We start from the raw sequence: 15,332 nt of genomic DNA on the forward strand, positions 1-15,332 counted from the left end.
ATGAGCTCTCCGTCCAGGCAGGTTGTCTTCTTTGGGGACGCCGTGTCATCATTCCACCACCTCTGAGGGAACCTATACTGCAACAACTTCATACAGGCCACAGTGGGATGGTTCGGATGAAGGGAATGGCAAGAAGCTACTTCTGGTGGCCAGGTCTCGGTGGAAATATTGAGCAGAAAGCCAAAACATGTTCCCCATGTCAAAGGGTCCGGAATGTTCCACAGCTGGCAACCCTACACCCCTGGGATTGGCCTGCAGAAGTGTGGCAGCGAGTACATGTGGATTTCGCTGGTCCATTCGAAGAGAAGATGTTTATGGTGGTTGTGGATACTCATAGCAAGTGGCCGGAAGTCGCTGTGATGAGGTCTTCCACGGCAGAGAAAACAATTGAGAAACTTGATGAGATGTTCAGCCGTTATGGCTCACCAGAACAACTCGTAAGTGACAACGGTCCACAATTTGTATCACAGGAGTTTGCAACCTTCCTGCATGTGAATGGTGTCCAACACATCAGGTCTGCACCCTATCTTCCCTCTACTAAAGGCCTGGCAGAAAGGTTTGTGCAAACTTTGAAGCACGCCTTGAAGGCATCGTAAGGTCAGGGCTCAATCCACCAACATCTGAACAGCTTCCTGTTGTCCTACAGGAACGAGCCGCATGCCACAACCAAAACTTCCCCCGCTTCGCTCATGATGAAGAGGCAGTTGCGGACAAGTTTTGACTTACTCAAACCTCCAAGGGCAGAACAGGTTGTCCATTGTCAACAACAAGCTCAAGTTGAAAAGAGAGAGAAAAGAGCCAAGGAGAGACGGTTTCACCCTGGAGAGCACGTCCTAGCTCGAAACTACAACAATGGACCAAAATGGGTTCCTGCTACGGTGATCGTGCAGATGGGCCCTGTGTCTTACACGGTTGAGACTGCCGAGGACGTCGTCTGGAGAAGACACACAGATCAACTGTTGCTAGGTGCAGAGACAGCCACAGAGGCTCCAACGGCTGGTTGGCCTGAACTGTTTCCGGATGATACCGCAAACCAGCATCCTTTGCCACAGTGCTCTTCTCCAACACAGGAAGTCATAGATACTGTTCCACCTGTGCAAATTCCTGACTTTCGACTGACACAGGCACCTTCTCCATCCAGGCCTGTGTCAATGCCTACTGCTGTGGAAGCCAGCGATGACCACCGGTATCCTGTCAGAGAGCGGCAGCCTCCAAGACGCTTGGATCTGTAGGCTTAGTGACTTACCCACAAGACTGGGGCAGAATAAACCCCAGGGTAAAGTTAGGGTTTGAGGCAGTCTACCTCTACCCTTGGTTAGTTGAGTGCATTGAAAGTAACTTACCTGTTGAGGAATAATGTGGACCTTTCATTTAAGAGGGGAGGAATATGTTATGTATTGTGTGTTCTCCACCCACCTGTGGTGGCGCTGTCACAGCAGATAAATGGTTGGGTGTTCTCTTGGTTAAGTTTAGCTCTCTTTGTTCGGAACTCTCCAGAACTTCCCTTTCCTTCCTGAATAAAGCACTTCATGTTTGAATCTCTGGGTTCTGAGTTCGAATTGTGTCTAGGTAGAAAGGTACCGACACAACACATGTGAGCACTTGGAGAGGTGCATAGATGCTTAGAAGGATACAAAGGACCCTCCCTGTGTGTTGTAAGTAGTTGTTGTCATGGCATCACAGAGATAGGAAGTGTTAGGGCTGCATGGTGGAATAGTTAAGTGAATGTGACCATAGAGAGGGAATGGGTAAGGGTGCAAGGATGTAAGTGTCAAGTGGGATGTGGAGGAAGAGTTTGGCAAAGCAGAGTGCTGGTGAAGAGAGGCGATGGGGATCAGATTGAGGGTGATGGGAAAGTCATACTCAGTTTTCCGGTGCGGAGAAGGTCATGAAACCTCTTCCTGCATTGCAGCCGGGTTCTGCGGCTTATTGAAATGGAGTTGACATCCTGGGCCACTTGTAGCCACACAGCTTTTGTCTGCTGGGGTGGCTTTTTTCTCCCTGAGGAAGGGAACAGCACCTCTTTATTACAGCTGGCTCCGTACACCAGAGCTTGGAAGGAGGGCTCATCAAACCGAGGAGCACACTTTTGCTTGATCGTTGACATTTTCCACAATTCAACTCCTTCATATAAATTGCAGAGCCTTTGCAGCCTCCAGAAGAATCAAGGCTGCTTGCAGGCCTTAAATCCAACAGCATTGATGACATCATCGGAGGCGACTTTCTGTATGAAAAGACTAATTGGGACAGTGGTTCCCACATGCAGGAAATCAATTGGCCAATTAGGGGAAAATCGTACTTTTTCAACACTTCACTTAGGAGTCGGGGTCCTGACACGATTTCCAGCTGACACGCCCCAGCCCGCCCACACTGACAAAATCCAGCCCATAGAGTCATAGGGCTCGATTTTACCAGGCCCGAGGAAGCGGGATTGGAGGCGTGTGAGGTGTTAAAATCGCAAAAACTGGCGGGCGGGCCCGATCCCTCCTCCATCCCACCTCCGAGCAATTTTCCCACGTGCGAGTTTTCTGACCCCGTCTCCATCCCGCCTCCAAGAGGCGGGATAGGCCCTTAAGGCCCTTAACAACCAGTTAAGTGCCTTTATAATCCCATTTTGAGAGGCCTTTCTGATTTTAACACTTTTCCCACGTGCTTCACGCCTCCTCTGAAACATGCCAGTGAAACTTGGTGGCAGCACAAGTGGATTGCTTACTAACAGCTGCAGCTCCACCATTAAAAAGGAGTTTTCAGCAATCTTCATTTGCAGTTGGCAGAACTTTGTTGTCTCAGGTCTGGGGGCACTTTTAACAGGCCTACTCATTGTTCTAGAAGTTTGGAGCCCGACACCCATCTCCAGTGTGACCTCCTGGGAATACCCTCTCCCCACCTGAGAGCTTCCTCAACTGAGGCATGTACCAGAAGCATGGGAACCATTTATTTCCTTTCCTCCTGGACATCAGATTTGGACAAAGACCAGCCGTGGCAGCAGCAGAACCATGAGCAACACCACCACCAACAGCAGCAGCATCAACAGGAGTGCCAAGCTGCTGCTCACCCACCTGAACCTGCACAGGCCAGAAGGTGCCAGCGCGCGACCTCATTGCTACCCGGGATGCAAGGGAGACACTTGGCCAGATTTGCTTAGCCTGCACAATCAATCACTTTTGCCTCACAGCTTCTTATCAGACCATCGACAATGGCCAAGAGCCTGCGGAATCCTATCACTCTGACCACCATACTGACCATTGCAAGTCACCCTAAGCCCTCAATTTAGAAGTCCCATTTGCAAAATGACAGATGCCACAACTGCAACAGTTTCCCATCAGTATTTTTTATGACAATATGCAACTGATGGCATGTTAAAAATAAACACAAAATTACACCCAAGTGACTACCCTTGTGACTACTTGTGCATTATCTTTCTTTTACGCGTGCTCCTACGTGATGCTTCCTCTATGGCTTCAGCAGATGTGGAGGCACCTTGCTCACTTTTTTGCTGCTCCTGCCTCGACACCTTTGGCGGGCGTCCTTTGGGGTTTCGAGCCTGTGAGGGCTCGTCAACAGTCTGCTGCTCCTGCGGCTGTGCAGGGGTTGAAACGCCGATCTCAGTTGGGTGGGGACTCTAGTGGGGTTCTGACCGAGGGCTCCGCAGTGGCATGGAAGTGTGAGCACTTGGAGAGGAGCCCCCACTTCCTTGATGTCTGCCACCAACTTCTCTCTCATGGGTCAGGTCCCCCTCAGCGCTTGCAAGTGGCTTGAGAGCACCTTGCTGCACATCAGGGGGGCCATGGGGACCCGTATCTGCACTGGCAGTCATATTCAGAAGGACATCCATGAAGCTCTGGTTTCTCTGTTCAATAGCTGACCATCGCTCCTCCAGAGATGTCAGTCTATTCTGAACACTCACCAAGTTTTCCTCACTCTGGTGACTTACTGCCTCCATGGCCGTAACCATCCTTTCCACGGAGGTTGCCATCGTTTCCGTGGTGCTGCCTTCATGCACCAACGCCTCCACAAAGGCTCTGCTCATGTTAGCAATGGACTCCTCCATTCGCTCCACACTCGCAGCGACCCTGGAGACAAAACCTGCCAGAGACTCCTGCACCTCTTCCTGGAGTTCCAGCACCTTCTGGATGGACCCGGAGGCAGAGGGTTGACATGCAGATGAGCCGAGCTGGCAGAGTCCTGCGCCCTCTGACTAGGACTCTCCACTGCTGTCCCTGTCTCTACCATCTGCTGATGCTCACTTGTGAGCTGTGATACACCAGGTGACAACACTGCACTATCTCGCGAAGGTACCACCGAGGTGTGAGTGTCTGTGCTGGTGCTGGGTGCGCTGAATTCTGCTGATACTGCGCCCTCAGAGGTTGCAGCTTCCTCTGAGGAGTCTGGAGGCTCAGGCTGTTCCTCCTGGATAGTGGGGATGGGGGCCTTCGATGGTCCTGTGGGGGAATAAAGGAAAGAGTTAGAGATGTGAGGCCAAGGTTACATGCACATTTAATATTGCAGATGATCAAAAGTCAATCTGTTAGAGCATCAGAATCATTATCAGTCACTCATGCAATGTCAATGAAAGAGATGATAAACTATTTTGTCACCAGCTTGCTCTGATGCACCCGTATGTCTGTCCCCCACTTGTGCATCCTCCTCCACTCCCATGATCTCCAGGGCTGCCTCCTCCCAAGGGGTGAGCTGGACTACTGAGGGTGGCCCTCCTCCTGTCCTGGCTTGCTCCCTCTTATTGTGAGCTCTGTTTTCCTGCAATGAGGGAGACAAGTGGAGTTTGAGTGAGAATGAAGGAGTGTGTATAGAATCCATATCATTGATGGTTAGAAGAAGGCAAAGATGGAGTGAGGTGGCAAGACCAAGGGCCCTCCCTGTGTGTTGTATGTTGTTTTCATAGCATCACAGCGATAGGGAGTGTGAGGGCTGCATAGTCGAATAGTTAAGTGAATGTGACCATAGAGAGAGAGGGAATGGGTAAGGGTGCAGGGATGTCAGTGTCAAGTGGGATGTGGAGGAAGAGGTTGTCAAAGCTGAGTGCTGGTGAGGAGAGGCAATGGGTATCAGATTGAGGGTGATGGGAAAGTCATACTCACTTTTCCAGTGCGAAGGTCATGAAACCTCTTCCTGCACTGCAGCCAGGTTCTGTGGCACACAGACATTGAATTGACCTTCTGGGCCACTTGCATCCACACAGCTTTAGTCTGCTGAAGAGGCTTTTTCCTCCCCGAGGAAGGGAAGAGTGTTAAGTCTGTGTGTTATATTGCGAATTACTACACAGACCACAAGAGTAAACTTTAACAGGACTTTACTGGTTGAAGGTCAGGGCGGAACTGCCCAATAAATCCTTACACAGCACTTATATACCGGTGTGGTCACCACCGGTATTACAGTATACAGCAGCCAAGATAAAGTAGTGCAACCCTTAAAATAGTTCTCTTAAAGGTGGAACGTTAGATACACTACAATCCTCCCTTTTTAGGTTAACAGTATATATTCCCATTAAACATAACATCATAACATATATACACAACTTCATGTAAAAACAGTTCACAGATTCAGTCTCTCTGGAGGCTTCCTGACTCGGTCCGGATAACGCCTCGGTGGTGTAGTAGTTTTCGGTGGTGTAGTAGGTTCTTCTGCCAAGGTCGATTCGGCTTGAATGCCAGTGTCAGGTTCATCTGATTCCAGTATTACCGGATCGGAGGTAGATACTATGGGTATCTCTGCTTCAACATTAGGCGTATAGAGTTGTGGAGTAGGTTGGCCCTTTTCGGATGACTCTATGATCTGGTCAACATGGCGCCTTATTATGCTTTCACCAATGTCCACGGTATACATCAGCGGTCCTAGTCGTTTGCAAATAGTTCCAGGCTGCCATTTCTCGGTATGGTAGTCCCGGGCCAAAACTTGTTGACCTATCTGGAAGGTTCTAGTTGGCCTTTCATTCATGCCTTGAAATTGCCGATTCTCTATGTCCCTTCTGATGTTTGGCTTGATCAAATCCAGCTGGCATCTTAGTCTTCTATTGAAAAACATCATGGCGGGAGTTTGGTTTGTGACCGCATGTGTTGCATTCCTGCACGCCAACAAGAAGTTATCTACCTTATGTTGTAGAGTTATATCTTCATTACCCATGGCCTTTATGGCCTTCTTGAAGGTCTGAACAAACCTTTCAGCTAATCCATTGGTGGCGGGATGGTATGGGGCGGACGTGTAGTGCTTAACTCCATTGTTTTTTAAGAACTTCCTGAATTCTTCAGACACAAATTGCGGTCCATTATCAGAACAGATCTGTTCCGGCAGCCCATTCCTGGCAAATATGGTCCTTAATACTGTGATGGTCTTTTCCGTGGTGGTGGAGGACATCTTTATTACCTCCGGCCACTTGGAGTGTGCATCCACCGCGATTAAAAACATTGAGTCCATAAATGGACCAGCAAAGTCGATATGTACCCTTTGCCATGGAGATGAGGGCCACTCCCATGGATGCAGAGGAGCTTGTGGTGGGGCGTTTTGGACCTTCTGGCATCCTAGACAGCTCTTGGTCATTTCTTCGATGTCTCCATCGATACCTGGCCACCACACAAACGCTCTGGCTAGGTTCTTCATTTTCACTCCACCCAGGTGCCTCTCGTGAAGCTCCTTTAGCACTTTATGCTGGAGTTTGGGTGGAATCACCACTCTGGATCCACACATCAAAGTTCCTCGGCACACTGACAGCTGTTCTCTTCTTTGCGAAAATGCTGGCAACATTGGTTCGCCATGTGCTGGCTATTCCTTCACCGTTAAATCGTAGACTCATGAGAGAGTCGGGTCATTTCTTGTTTCCTTTTCGATCGTAGAATTTGTTACTGGTAGACATTCCACTATGGTTGAGTGGAACATCTCCACTGGGTCCACTGTAGGCGCCTCTTCTACCGTTGGCAATGGTAGGCGCGATAACCCGTCAGCATTCCCATGCTGTTTTGATCCTTTGTATTCGATGTCATATTGGTGTGCCCCTAGGAAAATGGACCACCTCTGTAGCCTTTGCGCTGTCATAGTGGAAACGCTCTTTTTAGGGTTGAATATGGATACCAACGGCTGGTGGTCTGTCAGCAGTGTAAACTTCTTGCCCTGCAGGTAATGATTGAATTTCTTTACTCCCCACACAAGGCTGAAAGCCTCCCTATCTATCCGAGCATAGTTGCGCTCAGCGGAGGTCAATGATCTGGATGCAAATGCGACTGGCCTTTCCGAGCCATTTGGCAACTTGTGTGAGAGTACTGCTCCAATACCATAAGGGGAAGCATCACAAGCTAGACGAATAGGTAGCGTTGGGTTGAAGTGAGCCAACACTTCCTCAGAGGTGATCAATGCCTTGCTTTTGCGAAAGGCCTTCTTACAGTCCTCGCTCCACTTCCATGGTACTTCTTTCCGCAACAGAGCATTCAGCGGGTGCAGCACCGTGGATAGATTTGGCAGAAACTTATGGTAATAGTTAATCAACCCTAGAAACGACCTCAACTGGGATACATTTTCCGGAGCGGGGGCCTTCACAACAGCTTCGATTTTGTCAGGTGACTTGTGCAGCCCCTCCTGGTCAATGACATGACCACAGTATGAGATCCGTTTCTGGAAGAACTCACATTTCTGGCGATTAACTCGAAGGCCATATTCCTTCAACCTGGTGAGCACCAGTTTCAAATTTGCAAGGTGTTCCTCCTCGTCCTCTCCTGTAATCAGGATATCGTCCAAGTAACACTGAGTGCTTGGAATTCCCTGTAAGACCTGCTCCATGGCCCTCTGCCAAATTGCTGGAGCCGAAGCCACTCCAAAAACCAGTCTATTATATCGATACAAGCCTCTGTGTGTGTTGATTGTGAGATACTGGCGCGACTCTTCCTCAACTTCCATCTGTAAGTACGCTTGCGCCAGGTCTATCTTGGTGAAGTGTTTCCCGCCAGACAATGAAGCAAAGATATCCTCAATTCGCGGAAGCGGATATTGCACCATGTGAAGCACCGGATTAACTGTGATCTTGAAGTCTCCGCAGATGCGGACCTTTCCCGGTTCCCCTGGCTTGTTACTCGATGAATGCTTCATGACGGGAACAATGGGCGTGGCCCACTCACTCCAGTCTACCTTAGACAGTACCCCTGAACGTTCAAGCCCTTCCAGTTCGGCCTCCACAGCAGGTCGTATCGCATAAGGTACCGGTCTGGTTTTGAAAAATTTTGGGTTTGCATGTTCTGCAATCTTCATTTTTGCCTTAATTCCTCTCAGTGTTCCCAGTCCCTGTTGGAATACCTCTTTAGCCTCATCCAATATTCTGGACAATCGTTCAGGTTTGACATCTTTCTTTCCGGGATCTACCGTTATTGCGTTTAGGGAGTGCCAGTCCATATTTATTTTCCTGATCCACTCCCGTCCCAGAAGTGGTGGACCTCCCTCGGGTAGTACATATAAGTCCATTCCTTGGTGTTCTTTGCCCTTGTGTATCACCTTGACTTTTATCTTTCCGATGGGGTATACTTTTTGCCCCGTGTATGTCTGCAATACTATCTTCGTGTCCCGTAGGGGAATATGTTTGAATAACTTTTTGTAATCTTGCTTATTCATGACCGTCAATGCCGATCCGGTGTCCAATTCCATCTTCATTTGGACTTCTGCAATCTGCAGTGTGACCCAGATAGTTTGTCGGTCAGTTTCCTTACTCACATTGTGAATTCTCAGACTACCCAGTTCCTTGCTGTTGGAGTCTGAATCCGAATTCTGTTCATCCGAACTCTTCACAGCCACCTTATGTACCTTTCTGTACTTTTTCTGCGGTGACTTTTTGTTGCTGGTCTTCTTTCCTGACCGGCATACTTTAGCTATGTGACCAAGCTTGCCACATTTTCTACATTCCTGGTTTTTAAACCAGCATTGGTTCTGATCGTGTGTTGTCTTCCCACAACGATAACATTTTGTTGTACCCGAAGCCATTTGATCTACGCTGAGTACCGCTGCCTTCAGCTGCATTTCCGCAGTGCCTCTCGCTGCGGCTTCGTGCGATGCTGCAATAGTGACAGCCTTATCAAGTGTAAGAGCATTCTCTTCGAGCAGTCGCTTTTGTGTTCCTTCCTTCGACAACCCACACACGAACTTGTCTCTCAGTGCCTCTGTCAGATTTTCCCCAAACTGACAGTATTTCGCTAGCTTACGCAGTTCAACCAAATACTCCGTGTTACTTTCCTCTTTCAGTTGCGTTCTCGCATAAAATTTAAATCGTTCCGCTAACATCAGCGGTGTGGGGTTCAAATGATCCTTCAGGACAGCAACAATATTAGCGAAAGTCTGATCCGCCGGTTTAGCTGGTGATAGAAGATGCTTCAATAGCCCGTATGTCTTCGCACCCATTGAGTTTAGTAAGGTTAGTGCTTTATCATCATTTGATATTTCATTTGCCTTACAATATATCTCTATGCATTCTACATACGTGGCCCAATCTTCCACCTCGGAATCGAAATCGTTGGTGTTACCACGCTTAGGCATCTTCGCAATCTTTTTGAGGAACAACAACGAAATTTTTCTTTAACTTTCTTTTTTTTTCAAAAATGGCGGTTTCCCTCGCTTGTCTTCTTCCCCGCCTCCGAAAATGGCGGTTTCCCGCGCTTGTCTTCTTCCCCGCCTCCGAAAATGGTGGTTTCCCGTGCTCGCACGGTCTCCCTTGCTCGCTCGGTCTCACTCGCTCGCTCGGGCTCTGTCTCTCCCGCTGGCTGTAACGGCGATTGCCGTATTGCTGCGTTCGCCCTCCCCAGCGGTTTTCAATCACGCCTCGCAGCCCCTCTTGCAGTCCGGTCCTTTCCCCCCCGGCTGCGGCTGAGTTCTCCGCGTTTTTTTTTTTTTATTTTCTCCCGCGCAAGCGGTTCTCGGTCGCTGCGCCTCGCGGCCTCGGTAGCTGCCCGGCCTCTTTTCTTTTTACCAGTCGCGGTCGAGCTTGCTCTCGACACTGCTGCATCTCCCAGCCCGCTTGCAGCCCGGTCTCCCACACCGGCTGCGTTTGCCTGCACCGCGGCTTCCGTGCCTTACGCTGCCCCGTCTCAGCGCCTCTGGTCCCGACTTCTGTCCAGCTCTTTTCCCCCGGCCGTGGTCGAGTTCTCCGCCCTTATATCCTCCGTTTTTCCCTCCCCTACTTCACAGTCAACGTGACCGACTCGCTGTTCGTCGCTGATCGGCTTACCCACCACCGTGATAGAAGGGATGATCCTGCCTGTTGCTGATGGAAGGCTTCGTGTTAGAGTTCTTCCGTTGCTCTGCAGACCCGAGTCTTCTCTCAGCAGAATGACGAGGGCGGATGCCTCCTCTCGACGCCCGTTAAACTGCCTTGGATAGTCTCTGCCGCAGGGTAAGATCGTCTTCGTCGCCACTGTTAAGTCTGTGTGTTATATTGCGAATTACTACACAGACCACAAGAGTAAACTTTAACAGGACTTTACTGGTTGAAGGTGTAGTGTCCGTGTGTAGATAAAGACACTGAAGACAGGAGTTGGTTCATAGGTATTTACGAAGCAAGTCTGGGGGGGGGGTTTCTAAAGGATATACACAATACACAGGCTTATATAGCCCAAGTGGCAATTACCGGCATTACGCACACCTGGGGCTCTTAAAGGCACATACACCATAATTGCTCTTAAAGGCACATACACCACAATTCCTCCCTTTCTAGCTAACTAGTACATCATATTTTAAGTAATTATTAATTACATGTTATATGCAAAATAATATACATTGCTGTATTAATTAATTATAAGTTAATCTCTCAGGAGGCTTCCTGACTCGGTCCGGATAACGCCTCGGGGGTGTAGTAGTTTCTGGTGGTGTAGTAGGTTCTTCTGGCAAGGCTGATTTGGCTTGAAGGCCAGTGTCGGGTTCATCGGGCTCTAGTATCACCGGATCGGAGGTAGATATGGGTATCTCTACTTCATCGTTAGATGTATAGAGTGGTGGTGTAGGTTGTCCCTTTTCGGATGACTTGATGATTTGGTCAGCATGGCGCCTTATTATGTTGTCTCTGATGTCCACGGTATACATCAGTGGTCCTAATCGTGTGCAGATAGTTCCAGGCTGCCATTTCTCGGTACGGTAGTCCCGGGCCAAAACCGGTTGGCCTATCTGGAAGGCCCTAGTTGGCCTTTCATTCATGCCCTGAAACTGCCGGTTCTCCACGTCCCTTCGGATGTTGGGCTTGACCAAATCCAGCCGGCATCTTAGGTTTCTATTGTAGAACATCATGGCGGGAGTTTGGTTAGTAACCATATGCGTTGCATTCCTATATGCAAATAAGAAGTTATCCACCTTGTGCTGAAGTTTTATGTCTTCATTACCCATGGCCTTGATGGCCTTCTTGAAGGTCTGGACAAACCTTTCAGCCAATCCATTGGTGGCGGGATGGTATGGGGCGGACGTGTAGTGCTTTACCCCATTGTTCTTTAAGAACTTTCTGAATTCTTCGGACACAAATTGCGGTCCATTATCAGAACATATCTGCTCCAGCAGCCCATTCCTGGCAAATATGGTCCTTAATACTGTGATGGTTTTTTCCGTGGTGGTGGAGGACATCTTTATTACCTCCGGCCACTTGGAGTGTGCATCAACTGCGATTAAGAACATTGAGTCCATAAATGGACCAGCAAAGTCGATGTGCACCCTTTGCCAGGGAGATGAGGGCCACTCCCATGGATGTAGAGGGGCCTGTGGCGGAGCATTTTGGACCTTCTGGCATCCTAGGCAGCTCTTAGTCATGCCTTCGATGTCTCCATCGATACCTGGCCACCATACAAACGCCCTAGCTAGGTTCTTCATTTTCACTCCACCCAGATGCCCCTCGTGAAGCTCCTTTAGCACTTTATCCTGAAGTTTGGGTGGAATCACCACTCTGGATCCACACATAAAGGTTCCTCGGCACACTGACAGCTGTTCTCTTCTTTGCGAGAATGCTGGCAACAGTGGTTCGCCATGTGCTGGCCATCCCTTCACTGTTAAATCGTAGACCCGTGAGAGAGTAGGGTCATTTCTTGTCTCCCTTTCAATGGCAGAATTTGTCACCGGTAGACATTCCACTATGGTAGAGTGGAATATCTCTACTGGGTCTACTGTAGGTGCCTCTTCTATCGTTGGCAATGGTAGGCGTGATAAACCGTCAGCATTCCCATGCTGTTTTGACCCTTTGTATTCAATGTTGTATTGGTGTGCCCCTAGAAAAAGGGACCACCTCTATAGTCTTTGTGCCGTCTGATGCGCTATCAATTCTAATAAAAGGCTGGGCAGAGTTCAGAACAACAGGCTTTTATTAACTACTGAATTGCACTCCAGACAGATCAGGACTATGCCTCTAGTGGACGACCGAATGCCAGGAGCTGCCATGCGGCCGCTCTTATACTCGGTAGCCCAGGGGCGGAGTCAGCTGAGGCATAGTCAGGCACAACAGTGAAACAAGAGTGAACGACAACAACAACAACAACAACAGTGAACACAGTGAACTACAGTGGTTTACCACACCGTCATAATGGGGACACCTTTTTTAGGGTTGAATATGGAGATGAGGGGTTGATGGTCAGTCAGCAAGGTAAATTTTTGTCCGTGTAGGTAATGGTTGAATTTCTTCACTCCCCATACCAGGCTGAGTGCTTCCCTGTCTATCTGGGCATAGTTACGCTCAGCTGAGATCAATGAGCGTGACGCAAAAGCTATCGGCCGTTCCGAGCCATCATGGAATCTATGGGACAATACCGCTCCTATGCCGTAAGGGGATGCATCGCACGCCAGTCTGATTGGTAGTGATGGGTTGTAATGAGCCAAAATTTTCTCGGATGTGATTAAGTCTTTACATTTATGGAAGGCACGTTTACAGTCTTCGTTCCATTTCCAAATCACTCCTGTCTGTAGAAGATCATTAAGAGGGTGTAGAATAGTTGATAAGTTCGGTAAAAATTTATGATAGTAATTTATTAATCCCAGGAATGACCTTAATTGTGAAACATTTTCAGGTGCTGGGGCTTTTATAACTGCTTCAATTTTTTCAGGTGACTTATGCAACCCTTCCTTATTAATTATGTGGCCACAATATGATATCTGATTTTGGAAAAATTCGCACTTGGGGCGATTTGCTCGTAGGCCCCGTTCTTTCAGCCTAGTGAGCACCTGCTCCAAATTGGCAAGGTGCTCGTTGTCGTTTTCTCCTGTTATAAGGATGTCATCTAGGTAGCATTGAGTCCCCGGAATCCCTTGCAGGACTTGCTCCATAGCTCTTTGCCAGATAGCTGGAGCTGATGCTATTCCAAAAACCAGTCGATTGTACTGGTACAGGCCTTTGTGTGTGTTTATTGTGAGATACTTTTTAGAGGTCTCCTCAACCTCCATCTGTAGATATGCCTGTGCCAAGTCAATTTTTGTGAAACGTTTCCCTCCGGATAGTGAGGCGAAAATATCTTCTATCCTCGGAAGAGGATACTGTACCGTGTGAAGGACCGGGTTTACAGTCACCTTAAAGTCCCCACAGATGCGAATTTTTTTCTGTCCTCAGAGTTATTTTTCAATGTTTTTTTCATGACTGGAACGATGGGTGTTGCCCATTCGCTCCAATCTATTTTGGATAATACGCCTGCCTTATCCAAATTCTTCAGCTCTGCCTCGACTGCCGGACGTATTGCGTATGGCACCGGTCTTGCCTTAAAAAATTTTGGAATTGCTGTATCTTCCACTTTTATTGAGGCGGTGATGCCTTTCAAGGTTCCTAGTTTCTCTTGAAACACTTCTTTGGCGTTGGCCAAGATGTCTTTTAATCGTTCAGGTATCATGTCATCATTGTTTTTTTCCTTACTGGTCACCGTCAGTGCCTGAATGGAGTGCCAGTCTAAACGTATCTTCCTTATCCATTCACGTCCCAACAACGGTGGACCACCATCTTGTAGAATGTATAAATACAACTTTTGTATTTCTTTGCCGTTGTATACCACAGGCACCCTTATTTTTCCTTTGGGGTAGACTTTCTGCCCCGTATATGTTTTTAAGATAATGGATGTGTCTTTTAGAGGTATATGCGAAAATAGCCTCTCGTAATCTCGTCGATTTATTACGGTTAGAGCTGATCCTGTATCTAGCTCCATTTTAACTGCGGACCCTGCTATTGTGAGGGTAACCCAAATGGTTTGGTAATCCTCTTTGGCAAGTACATTATGTAATTTGAGACAGCTTAGTCTCTTGTTTCCGGAGTCGCTATCGCTATTCTGGTCTTCGGAGCTATTGTCCGTCATCATTTGTACCTTCCTGTACTTTTCTTTATTGATTTTTTGTTTTCTGTCAGTGGATTTATTTTGTCCAGATTGGCATACCCGTGCAATGTGTCCAATCTTACCACATTGCCTGCATGCTTTGCCCTTGAACCAGCAGTCCCTCTGGTTATGGGTGGATCTGCCGCAGCGATTACATCTTCCGAACTCCTGTGTCATTTTATGGGTGCCGAAGTCTTGTGTCTCTTGTTGTATCTCTGCAGCTCCTTTTGCTGCTGCTTCGTATGATACAGCCATACTGAAAGCTTTGTCCAATGTTAAATCTTTTTCAGAAAACAGTCTTTTTTGTGTTCCTTCACTTATGAGACCGCAAACAAATTTGTCTCGAAGATAATTCGATAGTCCTGCTCCGAATTGGCAGTACTTTGATAGCTTTCTTAATTCGTTTAGGTAATCAGCGTTACTTTCATTCTTGTGTTGATTTCTCTTGAAGAACTTGAATCGTTCCGCTATCAGCAGCGGTGTTGGGTTTAAATGCTCCTGCAGGGTATCAACAATTTCTTTAAAAGTCTTGTCCTTTGGTTTGGCTGGAGTGATTACATTTCGTAACAGCCCGTATGTCTTCGCGCCCATTAAGTTCAGAAGTACTGAAGCTTTTTTTTTCATCTGTTATTCCATTTGCAGTGCAATAAACCTCTACTCTTTCCACGTATGTGGTCCAATCTTCTATTTCACCATCAAAAGCCTCAATATTACCAGATTTAGGCATTTCAGAAAAGATATGGCGCTTCCCGCGCTTTTTTTTTCTCTGTAGCAACGATATGGCGCTTCCCGCGCTTTCCCGCCGCCACTACAGATAACAACGCTGTTTTACTGTGGTTTCCGTTTATTCACTGTTGGAGACTCGTTCCCGACGGAGGTCTAAACGCTGACCTGCTTGCCGCGCCGGCCGTCTCTCGAGTGCACCCTCCCAGTCCGTTATTGCTTGCCTCCGATTTCGCTGCCTGTCTCAGCTGTAGAGCCCGCCGCTGGAGCTCCAGCCTAACGCCCAGGAAGGATTAGCGCAGTACCTGT

This window comes from Somniosus microcephalus, chromosome 2 (assembly GCF_052327205.1).
Source record: "Somniosus microcephalus isolate GS21.2 chromosome 2, FLI_Smic_1.0, whole genome shotgun sequence".
NCBI lineage: Eukaryota > Metazoa > Chordata > Chondrichthyes > Squaliformes > Somniosidae > Somniosus > Somniosus microcephalus.